Genomic DNA, 16668 nt, shown 5'->3' with positions numbered 1-16668 from the left:
AACCCAGCAGCAGGACCGCTACCTCCGCCTTTGAGCAGGAGGAGCACTGCCAGAGCCCTGCAAAATGACCTCCAGCAGGCCACAAATGTGCATGTGTCAGCATATGGTCTCACAAGGGCTCTGAGGATCTCATCTCGGTATCTAATGGCAGTCAGGCTACCTCTGGCGAGCACATGGAGGGCTGTGCGGCCCCACAAAGAAATGTGTACAAAACATTAGGAACACCTTTCTAATATTGAGTTGCACCCCTTTTCCCCTCAGAACAGCCTCAATTAGTCGAGGCATGGACTCTATAAGATGCCGTAAGCGTTCCACGGGGATGCAGGCTCATGTTGACTGCAATGTTCAGAGGCTGAATGGGCAAGACAAAAAATTTAAGTGCCTTGGAACTGGGTATGGTAGTAGGTGCCAGGCACTGAGTGTGTCAAGAACTGCAATGCTGCTGGGTTTTTCACACTCAACAGTTTCCCACGACACAACTGTGGGAAGCATTGCAGTCAACATGAGCCTGCATCCCCGTGGAACGCTTACGGCATCTTATAGAGTCCATGCCTCGACTAATTGAGGCTGTTCTGAGGGGAAAAGGGGTGCAACTCAATATTAGAAAGGTGTTCCTAATGTTTTGTACACTCAGTGCGCACAGGATTTGCTTACCAAGACAACATTGAATGTTCCTAAGTGGCCTAGTTACAGTTGGACGTGAATCATCTTGAAATCTATTGCAAGACTTGACAATGGCTGTCTATCAATGATCAACAACCAACTTGACAGAGCTTGAATAAACAAAAGAAAATATATGTGCAAATATTGTACAATCCTGGTGTGCTCTTAGAGACTGTCATGTATTGACTCAGGGTTAAATACTTACGTAATCAAGATAAATGAATGTTTTCGTCTTTATATATTTTTGGGTCAAAATGTTTGATTTTGTCTTCCACTTTGACTTTACAGGGTATTTTGTATAGATCGTTGAGAAAAAAATCACAATTAAATCCATTTTATCAAATGCAGTGTCTGTATTCAAAATGGCACCCTATACCCTACATAATGCACTACTTTTGACCAGACTGTATGTGCCGTCCTTGTCAAATGTAGTGCGCTATGTAGGGAATAAGTTGCCGTTTCCAATATGATTAGAGGCAGACAATTCATGCCTCCAGTGGCTCGTGCAAATGTGATTACAGCGTCGCAGCCAAAGATGAGTCCTAGGTTTATGCCGTCGTGACAACTGTAGATAATCGTGTTTTCTGCTTGTGGATGGGAATTGTGACAAGCCGTGGAAAAAACATTTGTGTTTGTGTTTGGGGAAGATACCTTCTTACGGAGGATGAGCAACGTGCTGTTTCTTCCCTACTTTTGTTCTCGTTCCAGGACGACGTCAAAGCCTAATACTGTTGTTGTTTTTTTAGGGGAGGGAGGGATCTCAAAAGTCTGAAGTAACTTCCTAATGTCATCTCCTTCTGTTGCTTCACTGGTTTGAAAACACGGGACAGGGGACATCTAGGTGATAGATGCTTTGCTTCCAGGGCCCTTTGTGAATAATTTGAAAATGTATTGTTTGTTAATTCATTAATTCATTCATCTGCTAGTTTGTTTGTTTGTTTGTTCCTTCTCTTTCCTATAAATACAGGACTAGGCAAACAGTCAAGAAGGTGTAAGCAGAGATTGTACTGCATAACTTAGGTTACACCAGTGATGGCATAACCGTGATTACAAGAAGGAAGGGAGGACAGGGCCCAGTTCTTTCATAACAGTACAGATGAGGGGAAGGAGACAAGGAGGAATGGGAGAAGACACAGAGTGTGTGCCATTTTTCTCTCGTAGCTCGTTGCTTGGCAATGAGACAGAGTAGACAAGAAGTGGTTTCCATTATTGGAGGAAAGGAGACAATGATTGATTGCATTATCTGTGGGGAGAGAACGTGTTAAATGCTCTGGTTCGAGTTTGAGCATCATCGATATGAGGTACAGAAGTGTGCAAGGAGGAGCCCAGAAAAACATTATTTTTTTCACTCTCGAGTTAAAACATGTAAGAGGTTTATAGGTAGAGGTTAATACAGAGCCACTCTCCAGGCCCTCCCGGTTTCCTAGAATGCTTTTCACAAGAATTTCAGCAGGTCCCCAAGGCAACAAAGACCATAGAACAAAGTTGATTTGATACATTTTTCTTACCTTTATCTGCAGGCAGATTGCAGGCAGATTATGGTTGAATAAAATTGGAATCAGTAAGGTACCGTTACAGTTACTTGTTACCTGTCCAAAATTGTAATCAGTAAGGTAATCTTGGATTACCCCAACTCATGAAGTAATCTGATTACTTTCCCATTAAGAGGCATTAGAAGAAAACTGAAATGAATATTACCAAGTGAATTAAATCTAATGCAAGATGAAGCAATGTTAGCGTTTACATAGCCGGTGATAAATGGATGATGCATTTTACTTTATGGGTTAGGATTAGGCCATATATTTATATTAAAAACCAAACTCTGTCAGATTTCCAGTCATTACAACTAATTAAATACCCCTTGACCTTCAAGAATAGGATTTCATGGAATATACAGTAGATTTGTCTAATTGTTTTACCTGAACATAACCCAAAAATGAATGACTTAGCCTACTCTCTTGTTTATGTTGTTGTCATGGAGGACTGATTGGGCTCATTGCTTCAGTCCAAAACATGGTTGAAAAATAAATGCTGCCCTCATGGAATGGCATGCTTTGAGCACTACTGAAAAGTACTATTTGAGTGACATGAAAAATGAATGCCATATGCTGCATTTGCTATAGGCCTATTGTTTACATTTTTGATAGCGACGGCATATATTTAGAAATTGAATACTTAATTCATGTCATAGGATCTTTATGGGTGACAATTTTGTAGCTGTTGAAATCTGTCAAAACTGTGTGAGATTAAACCATGTGGCCGTTAAGCCTTTGGACATTGTTTTTGAATCAACACTAATTAGATTGACCATTAAAAGCTCTACTCATGGTCTTCTTAAATTAAACTTGTTTTTGACAGTATGTGTGACAGTGGAACAAAATACCATGGAGGAGTTGACATGGAGGAAATCCCTCAAATGTATATTCCATAGGCTGGGATCAACACTATGCAGATGTGGCTGTCCACTGGCTGTCCACGGGTCGCATAAATAATGATTATTTAGCCTATACTTCTTATATTCAATGTTTATTGCGGTAAAATACACCTATACTGTACATTTGTGAACAGCCATCCACAACAACCACAATCCGTATTCCGTAAGATGTGAATAATTGAGAGAGCAGCAGTGTGATTCACATAATTTCTATGTAGATATCAATCATAGGCCTAGGTGGTATCATATCGCCGGTAGCCTACACCACTGCTGTCATCCTTACCTCCAAGCGTTTATCCAACTTGGTCGTATAATCTTTGATGCCGACAGCAGTCGCACCATTGGAAGACATACTGTAGCTTGCACTGTAGCCTAAAAGCCTATTCCTGCTCTTTTCCCACGATCCATCAAACAAATTTGGTATCATCATAGAGGTCTCTGACATGTGGTCAGACTCGGTCAGGCGGACCAAACTTAAGCTTGAGCCTTATTTTAAATGCTGATTTGAATGTCATTGAGAAAACAAAGGTGTCATGAATTTTGCCTAATTTGAAAGTAATCCTAGAAGTAAACATCTAGCTTGACAAAAGTATCTGTAATCTGATTACAGAATTTTTGCTGGTAATGTAACAGATTACAGTTACAGTACATGTAATCAGTTACTACCCAATCCTGTGTGTGCTTGTACGTGTGTGTTCAGATATATATGTGTTTCCAGCTTGAGTGAGGTGTTCTCAAAGGGCACGCTCAAGCTGTGTCTACAAGGTGGAGGTTATCGGGTGCTGGTTCCCTCCTGGTGTGATTTGTGATTTGCTCTATAAATCCCCCTGTGTCTGCTGCTTGTTATATCTGTCATTGTCAGGGCAGCCTCAATGCCACATTGTGTGTTCGTATTCCAATATACTGATTGTACAAAACTTTAAGAACACCTGTTCTTTCCATGACATAGAGTGGCCAGAAAGGTATGATCCCTTATTGATGTCACTTGTTAAATCCACTTCAATCAGTGTAGATGAAGGGGAGGAGATGGGATAAAGAAGGATTTTTGAGACAATTGAGTCATGGGTTGTGTGTGTGCCATTCAGTTGGTGAATGGGCAAGACAACATATTTAAGTGCCTTAGAATGAGGTATGGCAGTACGTGCCAGGCGCACCGGTTTGTGTCAAGAACTGCAACGCTGCTGGGTTTTTTGCACCCAACAGTTTCCCATGTGCATCAAGAATGGTCCACCACCCAAAGGACATCCAGCTAACTTGACACAACTGTGGGAAGCATTGGAGTCAACATGGGCCAGCATCCCTGTGGAACGCTTTCGACACCTTCTAGAGTCCATGCCCCGACGAATTGAGGCCATTCTGAGGGAAAAGGGGGTGCAAGTCAATATTAGGAAGGTGTTCCTAATGTTTGGTATACTCAGTGTACACGCGCCACACCACTGTGACTCATACCTTCACAAAGGCTTCTGATTGTGTCGTCATCTACACCGAACAGGCATTACTGACGGTGACATCACTGCGAGACGTGTCGCTCTGTTAATATTTCCCTTTTCAATTTAATTGGGTGTCACTCAACAGAAGGTGGAAAGGATATGACATCAAGACTTATCATTAAATGGTGTGAGTGGAAAAAACGGGAGCCTGCGTTCCATACGTTCAAATAAGGCGTGGTGGTAGACATTAGGATGGTTTCACGACTTCAGCAATTACCGCGGCGACAGGGGAGTTGCTGCGCGTAAGGCAAGGGGACGCACGAGTGGTTGCACTAATACAGTATGTTCCGCTTCAAAGGAGAATCTAGCATGCATCTTACCTGGGGATTTATGGGCATTTAACATTGCTAGTTAACTGGTTGGCTGTGCTTTCGAATGTTAAGGCAGTAAGGAAGACACCGGTAGACTGAGCACATTAATGACCACTTAGCGGCTAGCGCCCTAACACGCTACACGTGCGCTAGCTAGTACAGTGCAAAACAGTACAGAACGGAACATTCCCTGCGTGTGTCAAAACCTCCACTACACCCTTGTTTGTTGTTGTGCTTTCAGTGCCAGCGGTGGGATATTCTTTTTTTTTGCCTCCCTCAACGTTCTCAGGGGGTCTACCGCCATTCAAATCTACTCTAGCGCGCTGCTAATAATCTTCTGGGCTCGCTCTCCTGCATTTTTTACTTTACTAACGCGCCGCCACCGCTACCACTCTCTCCATTTATCTCAACGATTCCCCCTAAATGAGATAAGAGACAGGGTCCCTGTTCTCAAACAGTACAGTACATCAACATGCTAACGAGAGCCATTTGTTAGGTGGAGCTGACAACACAGAGCTGGGCTTTACTAAGGCCAGGCACCCCACCCTAATCTGGATTTTCCCCCCTCATTCATATCACAACTCACTTTTACCAGTTGAATGTAGATACAAACAATTCTGAAATATTTTTATTGAGATATGCAAATGAGGCGAAAGCTCATGAAATATGTGCATATTTGCAAATCGTAAAAATTCCTTTTTCAGGACACTGGATTAAGTCAGCCTAAATATTTTTGGTTTAATTTCGTTGAGACACTCCAGGACTGGACTTACTCAAAGAAGATTGTGGATAAATAACAGTTTAATCTTTCTATCTGTAAAATTAAAAGACATGTACGTTAAATGCATTTTTGGCACATTTTTCTCAAGAAAATGCTTCTAGAATAAAAATTGACAACATATGAACAACTCCCTCTGGGCAAGTCTCGAGAATATACCTAAGGATAACCACACACAATTTGGTGAATGTAGACGCTTCTGAAGCTGAGGAAAATTAGTTAGCATGTGGGAAGAGTGTAACGATTCTTGTCTGGTGAAGGAGAAGAGGACCAAAATGCAGCGTGGTAAGTGTTCGTCATATTTTAATTTAAAACTGAACACTACACAAAATAACAACGATGAGAAAACAAAACAGTTCTGCAAGGTGAACAGACACTACACAGAAAATAAACACCCACAACCAAAATGGGGAAAAACAGGCTACCTAAGTATGATTCTCAATCAGAGACAAACGATCGACAGCTGCCTCTGATTGAGAACCATACCAGGCCAAACACAGAAATATAACCACATAGAAAAAAGAACATAGACTACCCACCCCAACTCACGCCCTGACCAACGTAACACAAAGACATAAAAAAGGAACTAAGGTCAGAACATGACAAAGAGGCCTGACTTTCAGGAAATGTCAGTTGAAGAATTTAGACTACCAAATGCCAAACACCCATTTAGACCCAATCGCCATCTCTTCAAAATAAGTTACTACAATATAATCAAGCTTGTTACATTTGCTATGAAATGGGTTTTGGAATTATGTATGCATGTCCATTTTAAAGTGGTTAAAATTCATTATATTTTGATGACGGTAGTTCAGTATGATAAACTAAGGAAAATATACATTTTCATTAAGATTTTGACATTTTTATGTTTATCTTTTCAAAATGCTTATATACATTTTGGCCTTAAGCTAGTAGCTAGGTGGAGGTGACAGAGGTGGGCTTTATTAAGCTAGTAGCTAGCGAAGCTGTGCTTTAAAGTGAGAGACTTTTAGAGTTCTTCATCCCAGCCTGGTTTACAGTGTCCATATAAGTACTGGTGTGTTAATTTTGAGTGTGGACACCTCAGCCAAAGGATAGACCTTGACCTCTTTGGCCATTAACACACGTATCTTATTTCACTTGAGAGGAGAGCTAGATTGAGGTTAATTTTCCCCCTAGAAAGAGGAAAGAAATAATGAATGAAAATAGAGGGTGATGGAGAAAGAGTGAGAGAGAGAAAGTGCAGCTGCATTGAGCCCCGTCCTCTATGTTTGTGCTTGTGTCTGGATTGGAATTTATCAGCAAGCAGACCACACATGTATTGTGTGATTGCACGCATGTTAAAACTGAAAAAGGGCGTTTGGCGGTTTAGTCTCGGCTTTCGATACGTCGACTGCGCCACCCTTTGAAAAATCATACTTTGAGCTTTACCCGTGACTGCTGAATGTGTTTGGCGAACAGACATATCCAGATATCTTTCCACTGCCACACAGGCACATCAAAAAGGCTTTGTCACTACATTTCATTTTCTTCTGCAGTGTAACATTTTCTCCAATGACCCTGCATAATCAACTAATTTTCCAAATAAAGTTTTATGGAGACAGATGTCTTCGACAGTTTCCCATCTATTTTTCTCTGTGGCGGAAAAATGTCTGAAGTGACAGCATCCCCAAATTAAGCTAAATAATGTTGGGGTCACGCTAACTGCTAGGCTACATGCCAACCTTGTATGTGTGTGCGGGGCAGTGGTTGTAAGGTGCCTTGTGTTTTATTGCTGTTTGCCTTGTGCAACCATACAACCAGTTCTATCCATATTGTCTACAGTATATGTGATAGTGGGTCAATTTAATTTACTACACAATTACCGCTATACAATACAGCAGATAACAGACAGATCAAATCACACCTAGACTATCTTACTGAGTTCCTTTTTGCGAAGAATGACAGAGGAGGTAATAGTCTTGAAAAAAGGAAACAAGATGGACCTTTTTGTCCTGTCAGTGTAGATTATCTATAGAGATGCTCATTCTTTGTGAGAAGGGGAAAGGTTGAACCTTTGTCAGTCAATCAATAACAACTGCCTCCATCCATACGTGCAATTGCAAGTGTTATTGACCCATTTTCAAAATGACATTGTCAAGAAGTCGATGTCAAGTTGAGAGTTAAGCACCTTCATGTTTTCTCTGTGTTTGAAGGAAACCTGTTTGTATGACATGAATGGCTGCCATTATAAGCAAGGGAAATTAAGTTTAGGATTGCCCGACGTGTACATCCCTGACGTACAGCAGTCATGCCAATAAACACGTAATTGGTTCGGAAATGAGAAATCACCACACTCACGACGAATTTGACTTCCGATTGGCGACCTGTGTCTCTGTATCAGTAGGGAATCAGGACCAAGTAAGGCACAATGGGAATGTTGAGCGATGTAGACCACTGACCAGGCACCACTCATCAATGAGGTCAATAATACTAACAGGACCAGTATGGAGAGTAGTAGCACAAGCTTTCAGACACCAAGTCATGATCCAACAATGAAAGTGGTCGGTAACCTGATCTGCAGTCAAACGCAGGATGAATGCAAGTGGAGCGGTAGTGCTACCGGGGTTCTGGAGAGCTGCTCGGATCACAGGTTTGAATGATTAGAGGCAGATTGACTCTAAGCAGCCGGCACGTGCAGGCACATACACAAACACATTCTGGGAAAATAATATACGGTAGGAGAGACCATAATGCGCCTGGCATGTTGAATAGAATGGTAATGAACTCATTGTGCCGCAGTAAAGATTAAGGGCACCACCTGCCCTGCCCACCTGCCTTTCTATTTTATTTCCTCTGATAACCTGTCAGGTCACCACTCGCCTGCATGATTTTGCCTAATCTCCCTGCAATCACTCTTCCCAGCTAGCACATAACCTTCTGAGAACCATATGCTTCTTAGAGCTTGTTGAAAGGGTGGATGTCCTGTGGTTATTTTGCATAGAACCTACACGCGACTTTCTGGGAATGTTGCAGGATAGTTGTTTGGCTTTGGAAAATGTTGAGTACATTTAGACAAAAAAAACAACAACGTTATTTTCATGGTATTTCATTACTTGAACAGAACGTTTCTTAAAAGATGAAACATAGTTACATGTTATTTCAATTTTGTTCATGTTTTATGAACGTACTCCCAGTGGGGAATTAGGAATGTTCTCAAATAGTTTGGAGAAGGATAACAAAAAGTGATTTCCTCTTTGGGAATTACTCCAGAATAATGTTTCCAACAGGTTTCCTCGTGGTTCTATTTAAAGTCATGTTCTCAAATTGTTCAGAGAATGTTAAAAACATTCCATAAAAAACGAAATGTATCTTTAGTAAGGTTCAGAGAACGTTATAAGAATGTTATTTAAAACATATACTGCACATTCTGTTCTCATTATCAACACAACTCTAGCCTCTATCTTGTTAAAGGCCCAGTGCAGTCACTTACTGTAGATACACTCAGTGGCCAGTTTATTAGGTACACCAATCTAGTACCAGGTCAGACCCCCATTGCCTGTAGAACAGCCTGAATTCTTCGGGGCATGGAAACATTGTTCAGTTGGTATCAAGGGACCTAACTTGTGCAAGGAAAACAATCCCCACACCATCACACCACCGCCACCAGCCTGTACCGTTGACACCAGGCGGTATGAGGCCATGAACTCATGATGGTTATTCCAAATCCTGACTCTGCCATGAGTATGACGCAACAGGAATCCGGATTTGTCGGGCCAGGAGATATTTTTCCACTCCTCAATTGTCTAGTGTTGCTGATCGCGTTCCCACTGGAGCCGCTTCTTCTTGTTTTTAGCCGATAGGAGTGGAACCCGGTGTGGTCGTCTGCTGCAATAGCCTATCTGTGAAAAAGACTGACGAGATGTTGTTATACACACTACTGTTGTACTGCGCTGTTATTTGCCTGTTTGTGGCCCGCCTGTTAGCTTGCACCATTATTGCCATTCTCCTTTGACCTCTCATCAACGAGCTGTTTTCTCCCACAGGACTGCAGCTGACTTTTTTTTCACGCACTGTCGTGCAAGAAAAACCCAGGAGGCCGGCCATTTGTGAGATACTGGAACCGGCGCGCCTGGCACCGACAATCATACCATGCTCAAAGTCGCTTAGGTCACTCGTTTTACCCATTCTGAAGTTCTGAAATGAAAAAAACTAACATAGACTGTTATTTTATCTGGTCATAATCACTCTAACAGGTCCCACTCCACACTCTGAGGATATGTATAACTTAATATTATGTCTCCAGAAAAAACTGGATTCAAATAAATACTTTTTTAGATCTCCCCTAGAGTAACAACTTTTCGGGGAATAACGTTCTCTGTGTAGATTCAGAGTGTATCTTCTGTATTGCAGTTCTATCAAGTATTTATACCATTGGAAGACTCTGTCGTGGTCTAGAAAAGTACAATCTTATACGAGTACATGGGGTGCTATATCTTGGTGACATGGATAACTTGTTATTATGTCTCCAGAGAAAATTTGATTCAAATAAATGCCTTATTTAACAAATTACAGTAGGCAGAATTAGGTGTTTTTGTCTGTGGTCAAAATGATCACAAATGACTCGATTTTTTTATCCATATTCATACAGAAACACTAAACAAAAATGTAGATATCCTAAGAGCAAGTTGACTAACAAAGTCATGAAAAATTTGAAGAAAATGTTTTCCTCTGGGGTGAAAATGACCCCAGTCGGTAGTGTGAGGGTTGACTGTGCTTGTCGAGGTGTGTTGCTGCGCCCCATAATTGGCCACACCTGATATTAATGAGTGCTTGTTTCGTTTGAAATGGGTATTGTTTGAATAGACTAAAATGAACAGCTTTGTATGTGTAAAAAAACATGGTATGCTAGCTCCATGCTGGTGGCGCAGTAGACTAATTCCATTGATAGAGAACAGAAGATTATCTCACTGATGCCATGTTCCAAAGCAAATTGTGTTTGCATGATAATGCCTATCTGTGCTGTTTCCTATCTGTGCTTGGAGTTCAAAAAAGTGAACCCACAATAATCTAGCTGTGTTATTAAAAGTCTTATCGAAACATTCGGTGAAAGTTAAGGAAATATTCAAAAACCTCAAAATAACGTATAATTTCCTTTCTCAGAGGCTTAATACAACCACACAGGAAAAACAGAATAAAACAGAACATCCCTGCAACCTAAAAAATAAACGTTCCCATTTTCACTTCTGAATGTGAAACCGAAAATATATGTTTTTGGGTTGTAATGAAACTACCTACCGGCCCTTATGAATTTATAAGTCATGAACAAACAAACGCATGCTTATGCTACAGATTTAGACTGGTGATGTATGGTTGATGTATGGATGTGCCGTTATGAGATCATCAATGTAGATTAAAATGGCTGCTGATAATTTGTGTATCAGTACCCAGGTTTCCATCTAAACTTTTTATGCGAGTAAAGTACATGTCGGATAAAAAAATGTCATGACCGGACTGATTGAAACAGAAAATATAATAAGCATCATATTGAAGTAAACTTGGAGTCACGCAATGATATCAATCAATCACATTTATTTATAAAGCCCTTTTTACATCAGCATATGTCACAAAGTGCTATACAGAAACTCAGCCTAAAACCCCAAACAGCAAGCAATGTCGTTGTAGAACTACAGTGGCTAGGAAAAACTCCCTAGAAAGGCAGGAACCTAGGAAGAAACCTAGAGGAACCAGGCTCTGAGGGGTGGCCAGTCCTCTTCTGGTTGTGCATGGCCATTAAGGTAAGATTGTTCTTCAAGATGTTCAAACATTCATAGATGACCATCAGGGTAAAATAATAATCACAGTGGTTTTAGAGGGTGCAACAGGTCAGTAACTCAGGAGTAAATGTCAGTTGGCTTTTCATAGCTGAGCATTCAGAGGTCGAGACAGCAGGTTCAGTAGAGAGAGAGAGATAGAGCGAGTCGAAAACAGCAGGTTCCGAGACAAGGTAGCACGTCCGGTGAACAGGTCAGGGTTCCATAGCCGAAGGCAGAACTGTTGAAACTGGAGCAGCAGCACGACCAGGTGGACTGGGGCCAGCCAGGAGTCATCAGGCCAGGTAGTCTTGAGGCATGGTCCTAGAGCTCAGGTCCTCTGGGAGGGTAGAGAGAGAGAATTAGAGGGAGCATACTTAAATTCCAACAGGACACTAGATAAGACAGAAAAATAACACCAGATTTAACAGACTGGTCCTAGCCCCCCGGCACATAGACTTTTGCAGCTAGAGTGCACATGTCAATACTAGAGAGGGCACACTTGCTATAAAATGCAATTTTTGGGGGTGAGAAAACCATCAGTAGAGTTGAAAATGCGATGGAAACCCATTTAACTTCTATTTTTTTATCGGTACTTGGGAATTTAACCGCAAAAGGTATTTTTTATGTGCACCACGTCATCACGCACAGCTTTTTATCTGCAACAAGTCAATTTGATGGAAACAGTGCTCTGGTGGGAAGGTGCGCATATTGTTTCTATGCAGATTTTGTTTATATTCGCATTGAAAATCTGTCACCAATTAGATGGAAACCTAGCTATAGCTACCGACAGGGGTCTGTGATTTTGCTGATTTGTTGTGTGTTCGGAATGTTTCTCAAACCAAAGTGTGGTGAGAAAATAAAAACTTGCCAGCTGGTGGATGCAGTCAAGACGGAATTCTGATTTCGGTATTGCAACGACACAAAGAACCGCATCGTAACCACTGTGATTCTCAACAGGATTCTCTCTATTCCAGACATCCTCCAGAGATCTAGCACTAGCCCCTCTCGTCCCTGAGGATGACCCCTGCCGAGAGCTCCCGGTGTGGGCAGCACATGTGACGAGAGGGACCCGACAGGAGTGCTGTTTGTGTCTCTTTCAGTTTCGTCCCCATTTGGGCTAGCTGAACCCTAGCTGAGCAGCCAACAGAGAACCATTCCGCTGGCAAAGATGGATGGCAAACGGAGCCCTGGTATGCCCCTTAAATGTTGAGAGCAATACTTTATTTTGGGAGCTGTTTGTACAGCTATCATGTATCTAACGCCAATGGATGTCTACACACTCTGGGTTTCAGAAATGTGGCTATCAAATGGGTTGATCAATGTCATCAATTGATTGTCTATGGGTCGATCCATGTCACCAATGTTTCTTTTGCAGATGGAATATCAAGATTAGGGGCTGGGATAGTCAATACATCCAGTCGACCAAACTATTTTCATGCTCATGGAACAGTCAAAAGTGAAGGGATGAGGGCTTGCGCTGTGCAAAACCTTAGACAGGTGAGTGAGTGCACACACACACACACACACACACACACTGACTCCTATGTTGAGCACACACACACACAAACAAACGTTCACACACACACACAGTACAATCCACCATGACAGCTTCCATTTCCATCAACGCAAATCCCACCTCTATAGATACCCCACGGACACAGAACGTCTTTCTATTAAAGTTCAAAAGGTCAACAAATCAACAAAAACTCTCTTCCACTTTAAAGGGGTCATACCAGGTGAGAGAGGAACAATACCAGGCACGTGCAGGAAAGATGCACCTCAGAAGGGATGGGGGGAACAAGGGGGTAACATATCACCATCTACTCTATATTCTGAACCAACCGGACAGAAGAGACCGCTCAGGGAGCAGAAAATAAAGAGTCATTGAGGAGAAGGTCCCACCAGGGGATGAAAGGATGAGGAAGGATATACACTCAATCACTGCGACTCTAACGTCCTCAATATATACAATATCATGACACAAGGCGAGACCCAGATGCAGACACAGGAGGCAGATGGTTGGAGTTTCAGATGTTTAATAAATCCAAAGGGAGTAGGCAAGAGAATGGTCGTGGACAGGCAAAAGGTCAAAACCAGTTCAGAGTTCACGAGGTACCGAAGGGCAGGCAGGCTCGAGGTCAGGGCAGGCAGAATGGTCAGGCAGGTGGGCATGAAGTCCAGAAAAAAGCAAGGGTCACAACCGGGAGGACTAGCAAAAGGAGAAAAAGCAAAGCAGAAAAACGGGAAAACAGCTGGTAGGCTTGGACATACAAGACAAACTGGCACAGAGAGACAGGAAACACAGGGATAAATACACTGGGGAAAATAAGCAACACCTGGAGGAGGTGGAGACAATAACGAGGACAGGTGAAACAGATCAGGGTGTGACGTACAAAGCCCTCCCCTGCCTTCCATTTGGCAAATCTGACCACGACGCCATCTTGCTCCTACCGTCTTATAGGAAGAAACTCAAACAGGATGCACCAGTGACTAGAACCATTCGACGCTGGTCTGACCAATCGGAATCCACGCTTCAAGATTGTTTTGATCACGTGGATTGGGATTTTTTCTGGTCAGCCTCAGATAACAACATCGATCTAAACGCTGACTCGGTGAGTGAGTTTAAGGAAGTGCATTGGAGATGTTGTACCCACTGAGACAATTAAAACCTACCCTAACCAGAAACCTTGGATGGATGATGGCATTCACGCAAAACTGAAAGCGCGAACCACCGCATTTAACCATGGAAAGAGGTCTGGGAAAATGGTGGAATATAAACAGTGTAAACAATCAAACAAGCGAAATGCCGGTACAGGAACAAAGTGGAGTTGCAATTTAACAGCTCATACACAAGACGTATGTGGCAGGGTCTACAGGAAATCACGGACAACAAAATGAAAACAAGCCACGCTTCCAGACACTAAACTAAACACATTCTTTGCCAGCTTTGAGGATAATAACACCATCGCGGCCCGCTAACAAGGACCGCGCCCCTCACCTCTCCTTCTCCGTGGCTGACGTGAGTAAAACATTTAAACATGTTAACCCTTGCAAGGCTGCTGGCCCAGAAGGCATCCCTAGCCACGTCCTCAGAGCATGAGCAGACCAGCTGGCTGGAGTGTTTGTGGACATATTCAATCGCTCGCCTATCCCAGTCTACTGTCCACGCATGCTTCAAGATGGCCACCATTGTTCCTGTACCCAAGAAGGCAAAGATAACTGAACTAAATGACTACCGCCCCATAGTACTCACTTCTGTCATCAAGAATTGCTTTGAGAGGCTAGTTAAGGATCATATCACCTCCACCCTACCGGCCACCCTAAACCCACTTCAGTTTGCATACTGCCCCAACAGGTCCACTGTCGATGCAATCACCATCACACTGCACACTGCCCTATCCCATCTGGACAAGAGGAATACCTATGTAAGAACGCTATTCATTGACTACAGCTCAGCATTCAACAACATAGTACTCTCCAAGCTCATCATCAAGCAGGAGGCCCTGAGTCTCAACCCGCCCTGTACAATTGGGTCCTGTACTTTCCGATGGGCCATCCCCAGGTGGTGAAGGTAGGAAACAACATCTCCACTTTGCTGACCCTCAACACTGGGGCCCCTCAAGGGTGCATGCTCAGCCCACTCCTGTACTCCTTGTTCAGCCATGACTGTGTGGCCATGCACGCCTCCAACTCATTCATCAAGTTTGCAGATGACACAACCATAGGGTGCTTTATTACCAACAACGACGAGACAGCCTACAGGGAACAGGTAAGGGCACTCGGAGTGTGGTGTCAGGAAAACAACATCTCACTCAACGTCAACAAAACAAAGGAGATGATCGTGGACTTCAAGAAACAGCAGAGGGAGCACCCCTCTATCCACATCGAAGGGACAGCAGTGGAGAGGGTGGAAAGTTCCTCAGCATACATCACAGTCAAACTGAAATGGTCCACCCACACAGACAGTGTGGTGAAGAAGGCGCAAAGGCGCCTCTTCAACCTCGGGAGGCTGAGGAAATGTGGCTTGTCACCCAAAACCCTGACAAACTTTTACAGATGCACAATCGAGAGCATCCTGTCGGGCTGTATCACAGCCTGGTACGGCAACTGCACCGCCCTCAACTGCAAGGCTCTCCAGAGGGTAGTGAGGTCTGCACAATGCATCACTGGGGACAAACTTCCTGCACTCCATGACAACTACAGCAGCCGATGTCATAGGAAGGCCAAAAAGATCATCAAGGACAACAACCACCCGAGCCACTGTCTGTTCACACCGCTACTATCCAGAAGGTGAGGTCAGTACAGGTGCATCAAAGCTGGAACCGAGAGACTGAAAAACAGCTTCTATCTCAAGGCCATCAGACTGCTAAACAGCAATCACTAACTCAGAGAGTCTGCTGCCTACATTGAGACCCAATCACTGGCCACTTCAATAAACGGATCACTTGTCACTTTAAACAATGCCAATTTAAATAATGCCACTTTAACAATGTCAACATATCTTATATTACTCATACCATATGTATATACTGTATTTTATACCATCTATTGCACCTTGCCTATGCTGCTCGGCCATCGCTCATCCATATTTATATGTACATATTCTCACTCACTCCTTTAGATTTGTGTGTATTAGGTAGTTATTGGGGAATTGTTAGATCACTTGTTCGATATTACTGGACTGTCGGAACTAGAAGCACAAGCATTTCGCTACGCTCGCATTAACATCTGCTAACCATGTGTATGTGACAAATACATTTTGATATGATTTGATTTGGAAGGTCAGCCAAAGGTCAGTCATTTAATTGTAACCATATGACACTGAGGCCAGTGTCCCAAATGGCACTCTTTTCACTATATAGCAGTATTTTTGACCAGGCCCCATGATTGATCCATTTTGCATAGCCCACCGTACCATGAGACATGTCTTCATCAGTGGAAAATATAATTTTTAAAGATCATTTAAAAGCTTACAACCAATGTTGTCAAACTATACAAAATGTTTCTGTGTGTGTGTGTGTGTTGGGGGGGTTGCAGGCGTTAATTTAAAATTGCTCCAAGGCATTAATTCTGAACAAGTCGTTGAATAATAATGTGGACAAAGTCCTCTTTCGCTGCCAAGCCAACCATACGCCACATACCTTGGCACTCTCCGTTTGCATTTCCATAATACAGTGCCTTCATAAAATATTCATACCCCTTGACTTATTCCACATTT

Source organism: Salvelinus alpinus, chromosome 6 (assembly GCF_045679555.1).
Source record: "Salvelinus alpinus chromosome 6, SLU_Salpinus.1, whole genome shotgun sequence".
NCBI classification, from domain to species: domain Eukaryota; kingdom Metazoa; phylum Chordata; class Actinopteri; order Salmoniformes; family Salmonidae; genus Salvelinus; species Salvelinus alpinus.
The sequence above is the reverse complement of the archived record's forward strand: the minus strand, read 5'-3'. Positions refer to the sequence as shown.